At 41.0% G+C, this 14,624-nt stretch overlaps 1 protein-coding gene across 7 annotated transcripts in view; it reads right to left on the bottom strand.

The window, feature by feature from the left end:
* Positions 1-14,624, bottom strand: part of FRMPD4 (FERM and PDZ domain containing 4) — a 958,701-nt gene that overhangs the window by 218,123 nt on the left and 725,954 nt on the right. The window lies entirely within an intron of this gene.

The following is a 14,624-nucleotide window of genomic DNA, read 5'->3' as shown; positions in this document are numbered from 1 at the left end:
GGGGAAGGAATTCCCTATTTAATAAGTGGTGCTGGGAGAACTGGCTAGCCATATGTAGAAAATTGAAACTGGACCCCTTCCTTACATCTTATACAAAAATTGACTCCAGAGCGATTAGAGACTTAAATGTAAAATGCAAAACTATATAAAATCCCTAGAAGAAAATCTAGGCAATACCATTCAGGACGTAGGCACAGGCAAAGATTTCATGATAAAAAACATCAGAATCAATTGCAACAGAAACAAAAATTGACAAATAGGATCTAATTAAAGAGCTTCTGCACAGCAAAATAAACTATCATCAGAGTGAACATACAACATATAGAATGGGAGAAAATTTTTGCAATATATGCATCTGACAAAGGTCTCATATCCAGAATCTACAAGGAATTTAAACAAATTTACAAGAAAAAACAACCCTATTAAAAAGTGGGCAAAGGATATGAACAGATGCTTCTCAACAGAAAACATTTATGTGGCCAAGAAATATATGATAAAAAGCTCAACATCACTGATCATCAGAGAAATGCAAATCAAAACCACAATAAGATATCATCTCATGCCAGTCAGAATGGTAATTATTAAAAAGTCAAGAAACAACAGATGCTGGCAAGGCTGTGGAGAAATAGGAATGCTTTCATGCTTTTGGTGGTAATGTAAATTAGTTTCAACCATTGTGGAAGACAGTAGGGCAATTCCTCAAAAACTTAAAACCAGAAATACTGTTTGACTCAGCCATCCCATTACTGGGTATGTACCCAAAGGAATATAGATCATTCTATTATAAAGTTACATGCACACATATGTTCATTGCAGCAATATTTACAATAGAAAAGACATGGAATCAATCTAAATGCCCATCAATGATAGACTGGGTAAAGAAAATGTGGTACATATACACCACAGAATACTATGCAGCCATAAAAAGGAATGAGATCATGTCCTTTGCAGGGACATGGATGGAGCTCAAAGCCATTATCCTCAGCAAACTAATGCAGGAACAGAAAACCAAACACCACATGTTCTCACTTACCAGCAGGAGCTAAAAAATGAGAACACATGGACACAGAGAGGAACAACACACACTGGGGCCTGTAGTTGGCGGTTGTGGGGGAAGGGAGAGCATCAGGATAAATAGCTAATGCATGTGGGGCTTAATACCAAGGTGATGGGTTGATAGGTGCAGTAAACTACCATGGCAGATGTTTACCTGTGTAATAAACCTGCATGTCCTACACATGTATCCCAGAACTTAAAAAATATGTTCATAGCATACTATAGTCTACTGAATGTGCAATAACACTGTGCCTTAAAAAACAATGTACACACCTTAGTTAAAAATACTTCATTGCTAAAATGTGGCAACAATTATCTGAGCCTTCAGCAAATCATAATCTTTTTGCTAATGGAAGATTTTGCCTTGGCGTTGATGGCTGCTGACTGTTCAGGGTGGTGGCTGCTGAAGGTTGGGTGGCTGTGGCAATTTCTGGATACAGTATTCTTTGTCACTTCCTTCTGGCCTGTAAGTTATCTATTGGTAATTCCACTGATAAACTTATGGAAGCTGTTTTGTATGTGATGAATTATTTTTCTCTTGCTGCTTTCAAGATTCTTTGACTTTGACTTTTGACAATTTGATTACAATGCATCTTCATGTGGGTCTTTTTGAATTTATCCTGGTTGAAGTTCTTTGAGCTTCTTGAATTTGTATGCTCATTTTTTTCCTCAAGTTTGAAAAGTTTTTGGCAATTATTGGTTCAAATAACACTTACTCCCTTTCTTTTTGTTCTGGGACTCCCATCATGCATGTAATGGTTTACCTGTCAGTGTCTGTAAGTCTCTTAGGCTCTCTTCACTTTTATTTTTTTCTTTTTAATCCTCTGACTTGATTACTTCTAATAATGACTTCTAATAATCTGTCTTCAAGTTTGTTTGTTTTTTCTGTCAAATCCAGTCTTCTGTTGAAACCTCTTGAATTTTTTTCTGTTCTGTTATTATATTTTTCACTTCCAGAATTTGTTTTGTTCTTCTTTATAGTTTGTGTCTCTTTGTTGATATGCTTATTTTGTTCATGCATCATTTTCCTGAATTTATTTAGTTGTTTATCTGTGTTCCATTTTAGTTCACTGAGCATGTTTAGTACAGTTACTTTACAGTCTTTGTGAGGGAGAATTAGTCTGTGTTTCTTTAGGGTCAGTTTCTGGAGTTTTATTTTGGCACTTTAATTGGGCCAGGTTTTCCTCTCTCCTAGTATGCCTTGGGATTCATTGCTGCTGTTGTTGAGACTTGGGCATTTGGGAAACAACCACCTCTCCTAGTCTTTATAGACTGACTTTGTGCAGGGAGAAATCTTCACGGATTAGCTCTGCTATAAATTCTAGGACCTTGCCAAACTTTTTCTAAGGATATGCTGTCTTCTCTGCGTTTGTGTCTATGCTTTTAAACATCTCCAATTTCCTAAGCAGCTTGTTGTTTCTGTTTCTTCTTAGAAGCCTGTGAACATTCTGCTGGTGTCTGCCTTTGGAACTGCAGCTATAACATGCCATGAGGATCATGTCTTGTTTTCAGCAGCTTCCAAACAAGGCCACCAGTGCTTCACCAAGTCCCATCAGTGCTCTGAGTAACGTAACTCAGGAACCAGTTCCTTAGGCAGCCTCCAGACTAGCCCAAATGCTAGATGCATGGTCCGCTCTTTTGTTTTCATCCTAAAAGAGGATTCCCAAGGTGGGAGGTTTCCTGTTAGTTGCACTATGCTAAATCAGATAGGGAGAGAAGCATTGATAACAGGTATGCAAAACTTTTTAAAAGTTTCCATTCTTTTCTGCTGGAATTCCTTCTTGGTTTTACATTGGTCTAGATGCTGTAACTTTTCAACTGGTCTTTAGAATTCTCACAAAGTTATTCTGGTCAATAACTTGTTAATTTTGTGGCTCTGTGGGAGAATGAGGAACTGAAGCTTCCTAGTCTGCCATCTTGCTGACATTATCCTGTTTTGTGTATTTCTTTTGTCTGACATTATTTTAGAACACTTTTAGATTTGCAGAAAAATTACAGAGTACAGAGCATTCCTGTATATGTGGCACTCAGTTTCCCCTATGGTTAACATCTTACATTAGTGTGGTACATTTGTCACAATTTATGAACCAATATTGATACATTATTATTGACTAAAGTCCATATTTTATTCAGATTTCTTTAGGTTTTACCTAATGTCCTTTATTTGTTCCAAAATTCCAACCAGTATAGCATATTATATTGAGTTGTCATGTATCCTTAGGCTCCTTTTGGCTGTAACAGTTTTATCACTTATTTTTTAGGTACATAAACCAACAAATTATTTTTATCATTGAAGCCAAATTGATTTAGAATTTTTTTGTTGCTTGTACCTCACAGGATTCCCAGATGATACAGATTTCTAGTCCAAACACATTGTTGTATAATGAGAAAAGTGAGGCCCACAGTGTCCCAGTGATAATCCACCATCACAGAGCTAACACTGAAAGAGCTGGGATTTTACCCCAAGTGTTTTTACTCTTATTTCTGTGCTTTATTATTCTATGCCACTTGTTGCTAAAATACACTGCAACCACACTATTTCCAGAAAGATAATTTTATTGCATCTTGAATTTCTGATAAACAGCCACACTAACATATGAATTGGTGACAAGGTTTTGATAAACGTTTAGTGTCTTTTTTTTTTTTTTTTTTTAGAAGTTAATAACTATTTTTTATTTTTTTTTTTATTTTTTTTTTTTTATTATACTTTAGGGTTTTAGGGTACATGTGCACAATGTGCAGGTTTGTTACATATGTATCCATGTGCCATGTTGATTTCCTGCACCCATTAATTCGTCATTTAGCATTAGGTGTATCTCCTAATGCTGTCCCTCCCCCCTCCCCCCACCCCACAACAGTCCCCGGAGCGTGATGTTCCCCTTCCTGTGTCCATGAGTTCTCATTGTTCAATTCCCACCCATGAGTGAGAACATGCGGTGTTTGGTTTTTTGTCCTTGCGATAGTTTACTGAGAATGATGTTTTCCAGTTCCATCCATGTCCCTACAAAGGACACGAACTCATCATTTTTTATGGCTGCATAGTATTCCATGGTGTATATGTGCCACATTTTCTTAATCCAGTCTATCGTTGTTGGACATTTGGGTTGGTTCCAACTCTTTGCTATTGTGAATAGTGCCGCAATAAACATACGTGTGCATGTGTCTTTATAGCAGCATGATTTATAGTCCTTTGGGTATATACCCAGTAATGGGATGGCTGGGTCAAATGGTATTTCTAGTTCGAGATCCCTGAGGAATCGCCACACTGACTTCCACAATGGTTGAACTAGTTTACAGTCCCACCAACAGTGTAAAAGTGTTCCTATTTCTCCACATCCTCTCCAGCACCTGTTGTTTCCTGATTTTTTAATGATGGCCATTCTAACTGGTGTGAGATGGTATCTCACTGTGGTTTTGATTTGCATTTCTCTGATGGCCAGTGATGATGAGCATTTCTTCATGTGTTTTTTGGCTGCATAAATGTCTTCTTTTGAGAAGTGTCTGTTCATGTCCTTTGCCCACTTTTTGATGGGGTTGTTTGTTTTTTTCTTGTAAATTTGTTTGAGTTCATTGTAGATTCTGGATATTAGCCCTTTGTCAGATGAGTAGGTTGCAAAAATTTTCTCCCATTGTGTAGGTTGCCTGTTCACTCTGATGATAGTTTCTTTTGCTGTGCAGAAGCTCTTTAGTTTAATGAGATCCCATTTGTCGATTTTGGCTTTTGTTGCCATTGCTTTTGGTGTTTTAGACATGAAGTCCTTGCCCACGCCTATGTCCTGAATGGTATTGCCTAGGTTTTCTTGTAGGATTTTAATGGTTTTAGGTCTAACATATAAGTCTTTAATCCATCTTGAATTAATTTTTGTATAAGGTGTAAGGAAGGGATCCAGTTGCAGCTTTCTACATATGGCTAGCCAGTTTTCCCAGCACCATTTATTAAATAGGGAATCCTTTCCCCATTTCTTGTTTTTGTCAGGTTTGTCAAAGATCAGATAGTTGTAGCTATGCGGCATCATTTCTGAGGGCTCTGTTCTGTTCCATTGATCTATGTCTCTGTTGTGGTACCAGTACCATGCTGTTTTGGTTACTGTAGCCTTGTAGTATAGTTTAAAGTCAGGTAGCGTGATGCCTCCAGCTTTGTTCTTTTGGCTTAGGATTGACTTGGCGATGCGGGCTCTTTTTTGGTTCCATATGAACTTTAAAGTAGTTTTTTCCAATTCTGTGAAGAACGTCATTGGTAGCTTGATGGGGATGGCATTGAATCTATAAATTACCTTGGGCAGTATGGCCATTTTCACGATATTGATTCTTCCAACCCATGAGCATGGAATGTTCTTCCATTTGTTTGTATCCTCTTTTATTTCATTGAGCAGTGGTTTGTAGTTCTCCTTGAAGAGGTCCTTCACATCCCTTGTAAGTTGGATTCCTAGGTATTTTATTCTCTTTGAAGCAATTGTGAATGGGAGTTCACTCATGATTTGGCTCTCTGTTTGTCTGTTATTGGTGTACAAGAATGCTTGTGATTTTTGTACATTAATTTTGTATCCTGAGACTTTGCTGAAGTTGCTAATCAGCTTAAGGAGATTTCGGGCTGAGACAATGGGGTTTTCTAGATATACAATCATGTCATCTGCAAACAGGGACAATTTGACTTCCTCTTTTCCTAATTGAATACCCTTTATTTCCTTCTCCTGCCTGATTGCTCTGGCCAGAACTTCCAGCACTATGTTGAATAGGAGCGGTGAGAGAGGGCATCCCTGTCTTGTGCCAGTTTTCAGAGGGAATGCTTCCAGTTTTTGCCCATTCAGTATGATATTGGCTGTGGGTTTGTTGTAGATAGCTCTTATTATTTTGAGATACGTCCCATCAATACCTAATTTATTGAGAGTTTTTAGCATGAAGGGTTGTTGAATTTTGTCAAAGGCCTTTTCTGCATCTATTGAGATAATCATGTGGTTTTTGTCTTTGGTTCTGTTTATATGCTGGATTACATTTATTGATTTGCGTATGTTGAACCAGCCTTGCATCCCAGGGATGAAGCCCACTTGATCATGGTGGATAAGCTTTTTGATGTGCTGCTGGATTCGGTTTGCCAGTATTTTATTGAGGATTTTTGCATCAATGTTCATCAAGGATATTGGTCTGAAATTCTCTTTTTTGGTTATGTCTCTGCCAGGTTTTGGTATCAGGATGATGCTGGCTTCGTAAAATGTGTTAGGGAGGATTCCCTCTTTTTCTATCGATTGGAATAGTTTCAGAAGGAATGGTACCAGTTCCTCCTTGTACCTCTGGTAGAATTCGGCTGTGAATCCATCAGGTCCTGGACTCTTTTTGGTTGGTAAGCTATTGATTATTGCCACAATTTCAGAACCTGTTATTGGTCTATTCAGAGATTCAACTTCTTCCTGGTTTAGTCTTGGGAGGGTGTATTTGTCGAGGAATTTATCCATTTCTTCCAGATTTTCTAGTTTATTTGCATAGAGGTGTTTGTAGTATTCTCTGATGGTAGATTGTATTTCTGTGGGATCGGTGGTGATATCCCCTTTTTCATTTTTTATTGCATCTATTTGATTCTTCTCTCTTTTCTTCTTTATTAGTCTTGCTAGCGGTCCATCAATTTTGTTGATCTTTTCAAAAAACCAGCTCCTAGATTCATTAATTTTTTGAAGGGTTTTTTGTGTCTCTATTTCCTTCAGTTCTGCTCTGATTTTAGTTATTTCTAGCCTTCTGCTAGCTTTTGAATGTGTTTGCTCTTGCTTTTCTAGTTCTTTTAATTGTGATGTTAGGGTGTCAATTTTGGATCTTTCCTGCTTTCTCTTGTGGGCATTTAGTGCTATAAATTTCCCTCTACACACTGCTTTGAACGTGTCCCAGAGATTCTGGTATGTTGTGTCTTTGTTCTCGTTGGTTTCAAAGAACATCTTTATTTCTGCCTTCATTTCATTATGTACCCAATAGTCATTCAGGAGCAGGTTGTTCAGTTTCCATGTAGTTGAGCGGTTTTGACTGAGTTTCTTAATCCTGAGTTCTAGTTTGATTGCACTGTGGTCTGAGAGACAGTTTGTTATAATCTCTGTTCTTTTACATTTGCTGAGAAGAGCTTTACTTCCAACTATGTGGTCAATTTTGGAATAGGTGTGGTGTGGTGCTGAAAAAAATGTATATTCTGTTGATTTGGGGTGGAGAGTTCTGTAGATGTCTATTAGGTCCACTTTATGTAGAGCTGAGTTCAATTCCTGGATATCCTTGTTAACTTTCTGTCTCGTTGATCTGTCTAATGCTGACAGTGGGGTGTTAAAATCTCCCATTATTATTGTGTGGGAGTTTAAGTCCCTTTGTAGGTCACTGAGGACTTGCTTTATGAATCTGGGTGCTCCTGTGTTGGGTGCATATATATTTAGGATAGTTAGCTCTTCTTGTTGAATTGATCCCTTTACCATTATGTAATGGCCTTCTTTGTCTCTTTTGATCTTTGTTGGTTTAAAGTCTATTTTATCAGAGACTAGGATTGCAACCCCTGCCTTTTTTTGTTTTCCAGTTGCTTGATAGATCTTCCTCCATCCCTTTATTTTGAGTCTATGTGTGTCTCTGCACGTGAGATGGGTTTCCTGAATACAGCACACTGATGGGTCCTGACTCCTTATCCAGTTTGCCAGTCTGTGTCTTTTGATTGGAGCATTTAGCCCATTTACATTTAACGTGAATATTGTTATGTGTGAATCTGATCCTGTCATTATGATGTTAGTTGGTTATTTTGCTCGTTAGTTGCTATAGTTTCTTCCTAGCCTCGGTGGTCTTTACAATTTGGCATGTTTTTGCAGGGGCTGGTACCGGTTGTTCTTTTCCATGTTTAGTGCTTCCTTCAGGAGCTCTTTTAGGGCAGGCCTGGTGGTGACAAAATCACTCAGCGTTTGCTTGTCTGTAAAGTATTTTATTTCTCCTTCACTTATGAAGCTTAGTTTGGCGGGATAGGAAATTCTGGGTTGAAAATTCTTTTCTTTAAGAATGTTGAATATCGGCCCCCACTCTCTTCTGGCTTGTAGAGTTTCTGCTGAGAGATCAGCTGTTAGTCTGATGGGCTTCCCTTTGTGGGTAACCCGACCTTTCTCTCTGGCTGCCCTTAACATTTTTTCCTTCATTTCCACTTTGGTGAATCTGACAATTATGTGTCTTGGAGTTGCCCTTCTCGAGGAGTATCTTTGTGGCGTTCTCTGTATTTCCTGAATCTGAATGCTGGCCTGCCTTGCTAGATTGGGGAAGTTCTCCTGGATAATATCTTGCAGAGTGTTTTCCAACTTGGTTCCATTCTCCCCATCATTTTCAGGTACACCAATCAGACGTAGGTTTGGTCTTTTCACATAGTCCCAAATTTCTTGGAGGCTTTGTTCATTTCTTTTTATTCTTTTTTCTCTAAACTTCCCTTCTCTCTTCATTTCATTCATTTCATCTTCTATCAGCGATACCCTTTCTTCCAGTTGATCGCATCTGCTACTGAGGCTTCTGCATTCTTCGCGTAGTTCTCGAAACTTGGCTTTCAGCTCCATCATCTCCTTTAAGCCCTTCTCTCCATTGGTTATTCTAGTTATCCATTCTTCTAATTTTTTTTCAAAGTTTTTAACTTCTTTGCTATTGTTTTGAATTTCCTCTCGTAGCTCAGAGTAGTTTGATCGTCTGAAGCCTTCTTTTCTCAACTCATCAAAGTCATCCTCCATCCAGCTTTGTTCCGTTGCTGGTGAGGAACTGCGTTCCTTTGGAGGAGGAGAGGTGCTCTGTTTTTTAGAGTTTCCAGTTTTTTTGGTCTGTTTTTTCCCCATCTTTGTGGTTTTGTCTACTTTTTGTCTTCGATGATGGTGATGTACAGATGGGTTTTTGGTGTGGATGTCCTTTCTGTTTGTTAATTTTCCTTCTACCAGACAAGACCCTCAGCTGCAGGTCTGTTGGAGTTTACTAGAGGTCCACTCCAGACCCTGTTTGGCTGGGTGTCAGCACCGGTGGCTGCAGAACAGCGGATTTTCGTGAGACCACAAATTCAGCTGTCTGATAGTTCCTCTGAAAGTTTTGTCTCAGAGGAGTACCCGGTTGAATGAGGTGTCAGTCTGTCCCACTGGGGGGGTGCCTCCCAGTTAGGCTGCTCAGGGGTGAGGGACCCACTTTAGGAGGCAGTCTGTCCGTTCTCAGATCACCAGCTGCGTGCTGGGAGAACCACTACTCTCTTCAAAGCTGTCAGTCAGACAGGGACATTTAAGGCTGTGGAGGTTCTCGCTGACTTTTTGGTGGTCTGTGCCCTGCCCCCAGAGGTGGAGCCTACAGAGGCAGGCGGGCCTCCTTGAGCTGTGGTGGGCTCCACCCAGTTCGAGCTTCCTGGCTGCTTTGTTTACCTAAGCAAGCCTGGGCAATGGCGGGCGCCCCTCCCCCAGCCTCGTTGCCGCCTTGCAGCGTGATCTCAGACTGCTGTGCTAGCAATCAGCAAGACTCTGTGGGCATAGGACCCTCCGAGCCAGGTGCGGGACACAATCTCCTAGTGTGCCGTTTTCCAGGCCCGTTGGAAAAGCGCAGTATTAGGACGGGACTGACCCGATATTCCAGGTGCCGTCTGTTTTCCCTTTCTTTGACTAGCAAAGGGAACTCCCTGACCCCTTGCGCTTCCCGAGTGAGGCAATGCCTCGCCCTGCTTCGGCTCGCGCACAGTGCGCTTCACCGACTGTCCTGAACCCACTGTTAGGCACTCCCTAGTGAGATGAAACCGGTACCTCAAGCAGAAATGCAGAAATCACCCGTCTTCTGTGTCGCTGGGGCTGGGAGCTGGAGACCGGAGCTGTTCCTATTCGGCCATCTTCACGTTTAGTGTCTTATTATAAAATATAGGCTTTACTTAAATGCCTAAATTCTTATAATTTTTTTTATTTCCATAGGTTATTGGGGAACAGGTGGTGTTTAGTTACATGAGTAAGTTCTTTAGTGGTGATTTGTGAGATTTTGGTGCACCCATCACCCAAGCAGTATACATTGTACCCTATTTGTAGTCTTTTATTCCTTACCCGCTTCCCACTCTTTCCTCTGAGTCCCCAAAGTCCATTGTGTCATTTTTATGCCTTGACATTCTCATAGCTTAGCTCCCACTTATGAGTGAGAACATATGATGTTTGGCCTTCCATTCCTGAGTTACTTCACTTAGAATAATAGTCTACAATCTCATCCAGGTCACTGTGAATGCCATTAATTCATTCCTTTTCATGGCTGAGTAGTATTCCATCGTATATATATACACCAAAGTTTCTTAATCCACTTGTTGATTGATGGGCATTTGGGTTGGTTCCACGTTTTTGGAACTGTGAATTGTGTTGCTGTAAACATGCATGTGCAAGTACCTTTTTCGTATGACTTCTTTTCCTCTGGGTAGATACCCAGTAGTGGGATTGCTGGATCAAATGGTAGTTCTAATTTTAGTTGTTTAAGGAATCTCCATACTGTTTTCCGTAGTGGTTGTACTAGCTTATATTCCCACCAGCAGTGTAGAAATGTTCCCTGTTCACTGCATCCACATCAATATCTACTATTTTTTTGGTTTTTTGATTATGGCCATTCTTGCAGGAGTAAGGTGTATCCCACTAAATGCCTAAATTCTTTTTTTTTGTTTTTGAGACACAGTCTTACTCTGTCGCCCAGGCTGAAGTGCAATGGTGCCATCTCGGCTCACTGCAATCTCTGCCTCCTGGGTTCAAGTGATTCTCCTGCCTCGGCCTCCTGAGTAGCTGGGATTATAGGCATGCACCACCATGCCTGGCTAATTTTTGTATTTTTAGTAGAAATGGGGTTTCACCCTGTTGGTCAGGCTGGTCTCAAACCCCTGACCTTATGATCTGCCTGCCTTGGCCTCCCAAAGTGCTGGGATTACAAGCGTGAGCCACTGCACGCAGCTAATGCCTAAATTCTTCTAGTGACATTTCTACGTCAGTAATTTCAGAAGAGATACTCACTGATTTGTGTATCAGCATTTTCCCTCATGGCCCACTGAATATAAGGCTTCAGAAACAGGCTTATTCACCCATCCATCCATTCATCCACCCATCTACTGATACAAACATACATCTAAACATCTATTCGACAAATACTTATTAACTGCATACTATTTCGCAGACAATATTCTAGGCAGTGCAAACTGATCTTTGTTGGTCTCCTTTATCTCCTGTAGGAGAATAGTCATGAGTCTCCAGTAATTTCTGGACCAAAACCAAATGGTACCAACATATTCAACTCATTAATCCTTTACCCTTTTGGGGGTTTTATGTAGGAATGTGGGCTTGATAATGTGGGAAACTGAAGTTTAAATGTTGAGCTTAAAAAAAAGAACCACCTGAGGAACCTCCCACGAGCTTGGAGCAAAAGGAGAATGGTGTTATAGAAGCTGAGAGAACAGTCTAGAACAGAATATCACCAAAAATGAGTTGAGAACATTTACACAGCAGCCTTATAAAATTCCACAATGATAATAAGCAAGATTTTTCCAAAACACTATCGACAATTAACTTTTTGAAAGTACAATGGGCCTGTTTTTCTGTCGACCATTAGTTAGAGCAAATTGCTATGTAATTTTCACCTTCCTAATAATTATTTGCACTTGTATTCAGCATTTCATTGTGACTGGGCTGCCCCCTGCTATCATTTCCTGTCCTCTGTACCCCTCCCACAAAGGTGCTGGTTAGAGGGGGAGAGCAGCTGCAAACCCTGTGATTGATTAGCAGACCTCCTCCCTGTGAACACCCACCAAAAGGAAGGGAGGGGTCATGGCGTTTTCATATTAAAAGTTGTACTTCTCTGGTGAATTTTGACATTATTCCTAGAACAACCTTTAAGGTAGGTCATAGGTGTCAGAGCTATGCAAGAACTGCATGCTGACAGAAGACACGTCATGGAGCTTTCTGGCAACAAGTAGGACAAACTGGGGCTCTGAGGTCCATTTTTAGCTCCCTGCAACCTCAGAAAAGTCATTTTACTAATCTCTGCCCTAGTTTCTTTCAAACATAAAACACGTGTCAGCTCCTCATTTCATGGGAGGGTTTTGAAAATTTGTCAATTAGTGAATTAAAAATATAAGAATGGGCTCAAATGGATGATGTTTTAGAGTAGGGATTGGCAAAGTACTATATAGCTCATGGGTCACATCCGGCCCTCAGTCTGTTTTTGTAAATAAAGTTTTATTGGAACACAACCATGCCCATTTATTTACGTTTCCTATGACTGCTTTAACACTACCACGGCAGACTTGCACTGTTGAGTCATAACAGAGACCACATGGCCTCCAAAGCCTAAAATATTTACTATGTGACCAGTTACAGAAAAGGTTTGCTGACCTGGATTAGAGGATTACCTTGGGGGTGGGGGAAGAAAAGTATATATCTTTTTGTGAGGACACCTATCCTTGACAGGGCATGGAGATTGCTTTCTGAGGGAGTCAACAGCTAAAAGCAATCATTCCTCTTTGCTAAGCCTTTATTGAGAAGGCCATGTGAGAAATGATTTTTTAAAAAGAGTCAAGAGGTGAGGTTGGGAGGTGATGGCTAAAGGCTAATGAGTTTTTAACAGACATGACCTTCTAAGAAACATGAATGACCAAGGAACCCTGCCATATCCTTTCTTACTTGTGTTACTTCCCTGTATTAGCCAACCACTTACACTGAAAACGATGACAGAAGGAAAGGGAAAGATAGGGCAGCCCACTGTTCTTTTCCTTTCAGTTCTCCCTTACTCACCAGCGAGCCAAAGGGAGGGAGTGTTAGTAGGATGTGCTTATATTAAGAAGTATAATAAAAACAATTGAGTTGGTTGTGTGCAGCATTTCTACTGTTCTGATTAGAATGAAAGACATATGCATGTATAAGCTATGAAATACAAATTGTATCGTTTCAGTGATTCTTCAGACAAGTTAATGCTCTTATATTTTCATCTGAAACTTTCATCATACAAGGATGATCAGTAAAATTCCTGCTAATAATTTAAAATTTTCATGTGTCTTATTATGAAATGTCATTAAATAGGCCTGCTGCAGTGGCTCACGCCTGTAATCCCAGCATTTTGGGAGGCTGAGGCAGGCAGATCACGAGGTCAAGAGATTGAGACCATCCTGGCCAACATGGTGAAACCCCATCTCTACTAACAATACAAAAATTAGCTGGACGTGGTGGCGCGTGCCTGTAATCCCAGCTACTCAGGAGTCTGAGGCAGGAGAATCTCTTCAACCCAGGAGGCAGAGGTTGCAGTGAGCCGAGATCATGTCATTGCGCTCCAGCCTGGCGACAGAGAGAGACTCCGTCTTAAAAAATGTCATTAAATAGGAAATAAAAAACTCTATGACATGTTGACAGAGAGACCACAGAAGAAGGGGAAAAGCTTTACATTTTCATACCTTTTCCAGCACTTTTATCCTGCTTTTTGAACAAGGGGCCTGCATTTTCATTTTGCAACAGGTCCTAAAAATCATGGAGCAAGCCCCACGTGCTCAGCGGCACCCCTTAAGATCAAAAAGCATTTTTGAGTTTCTCCCAGCCTTCCCAACCTGAACACCTAATGCCAAACCTGTCTTTATGGAGCAGCCGGATGGCATGCTCCGTGCAGCAAATACGTGACATGGCTACTCTTGACTCAGATTAATCTGAGTAGTCACTGGCTCCAAGAGTACTGTGATCTCTTATCATCCTTGCAATTGAAGGAGCTCTTCACCAGAAATTGGCCATTGATAACAAGGCTTTATTCAAGCTTTGAGAGGAGCTACAGGATAAGGGCTTGGCAGGAACTGCAGTTTCCCACCTTTTGGTGGACCACAGTATGGCACTTCTGTCACCAACCCTCCTGTCTCAGTTGCTCTCCCTTTTTTTTCTTTGTTTCTTTTTTTTTTTTTTTTTTTTTTTTTTTTGAGATGGAGTTTTGCTCTTGTTGCCCGGGCTGGAGTGCAATGGCACGATCTTGGATCACCGCAACCTCTGCCTCCCAGATTCAAGCGATTCTCCTGCCTCAGCCTCCCAAGTAGCTGGAATTTAAGGCATGTGCCACCATGCCTGGCTAATTTTGTATTTTTGGTAGAGACAGGGTTTCTCCATGTTGGTCAGGCTGGTCTCGAACCCCTGACCTCAGGTGATCTGCCCACCTCGGCCTCCCAAAGTGCAGGGATTACAGGTGTGAGACACCGCTCCTGGCCCTGCTCTCCTTCTTTTTCTTTTCTTTTTTTTTTTTTTTGAGACGGAGTCTCGCTCTGTCACCCAGGCTGGAGTGCAGTGGCGCAATCTCGGCTCACTGCAAGCTCCGCCTCCCAGGTTCACGCCATTCTCCTGCCTCAGCCTCTCCGAGTAGCTGGGACTACAGGCACCCGCCACCATGCCCGGCTAATTTTTTGTAGTTTTAGTAGAGACGGGGTTTCACCGTGGTCTCAATCTCCTGACCTCGTGATCCGCCCGCCTCGGCCTCCCAAAGTGCTGGGATTACAAGCGTGGGCCACCGCGCCCGGCCTCCTTCTTTCATGCTGGAGTGCAGACAATACTGAAAAGACACCAGCCACCAAGGTGATTCCATGTCCT

Source organism: Symphalangus syndactylus, chromosome X (genome assembly GCF_028878055.3).
Source record: "Symphalangus syndactylus isolate Jambi chromosome X, NHGRI_mSymSyn1-v2.1_pri, whole genome shotgun sequence".
NCBI lineage: Eukaryota > Metazoa > Chordata > Mammalia > Primates > Hylobatidae > Symphalangus > Symphalangus syndactylus.
This window is presented reverse-complemented; position numbering and strand designations above follow the sequence as displayed.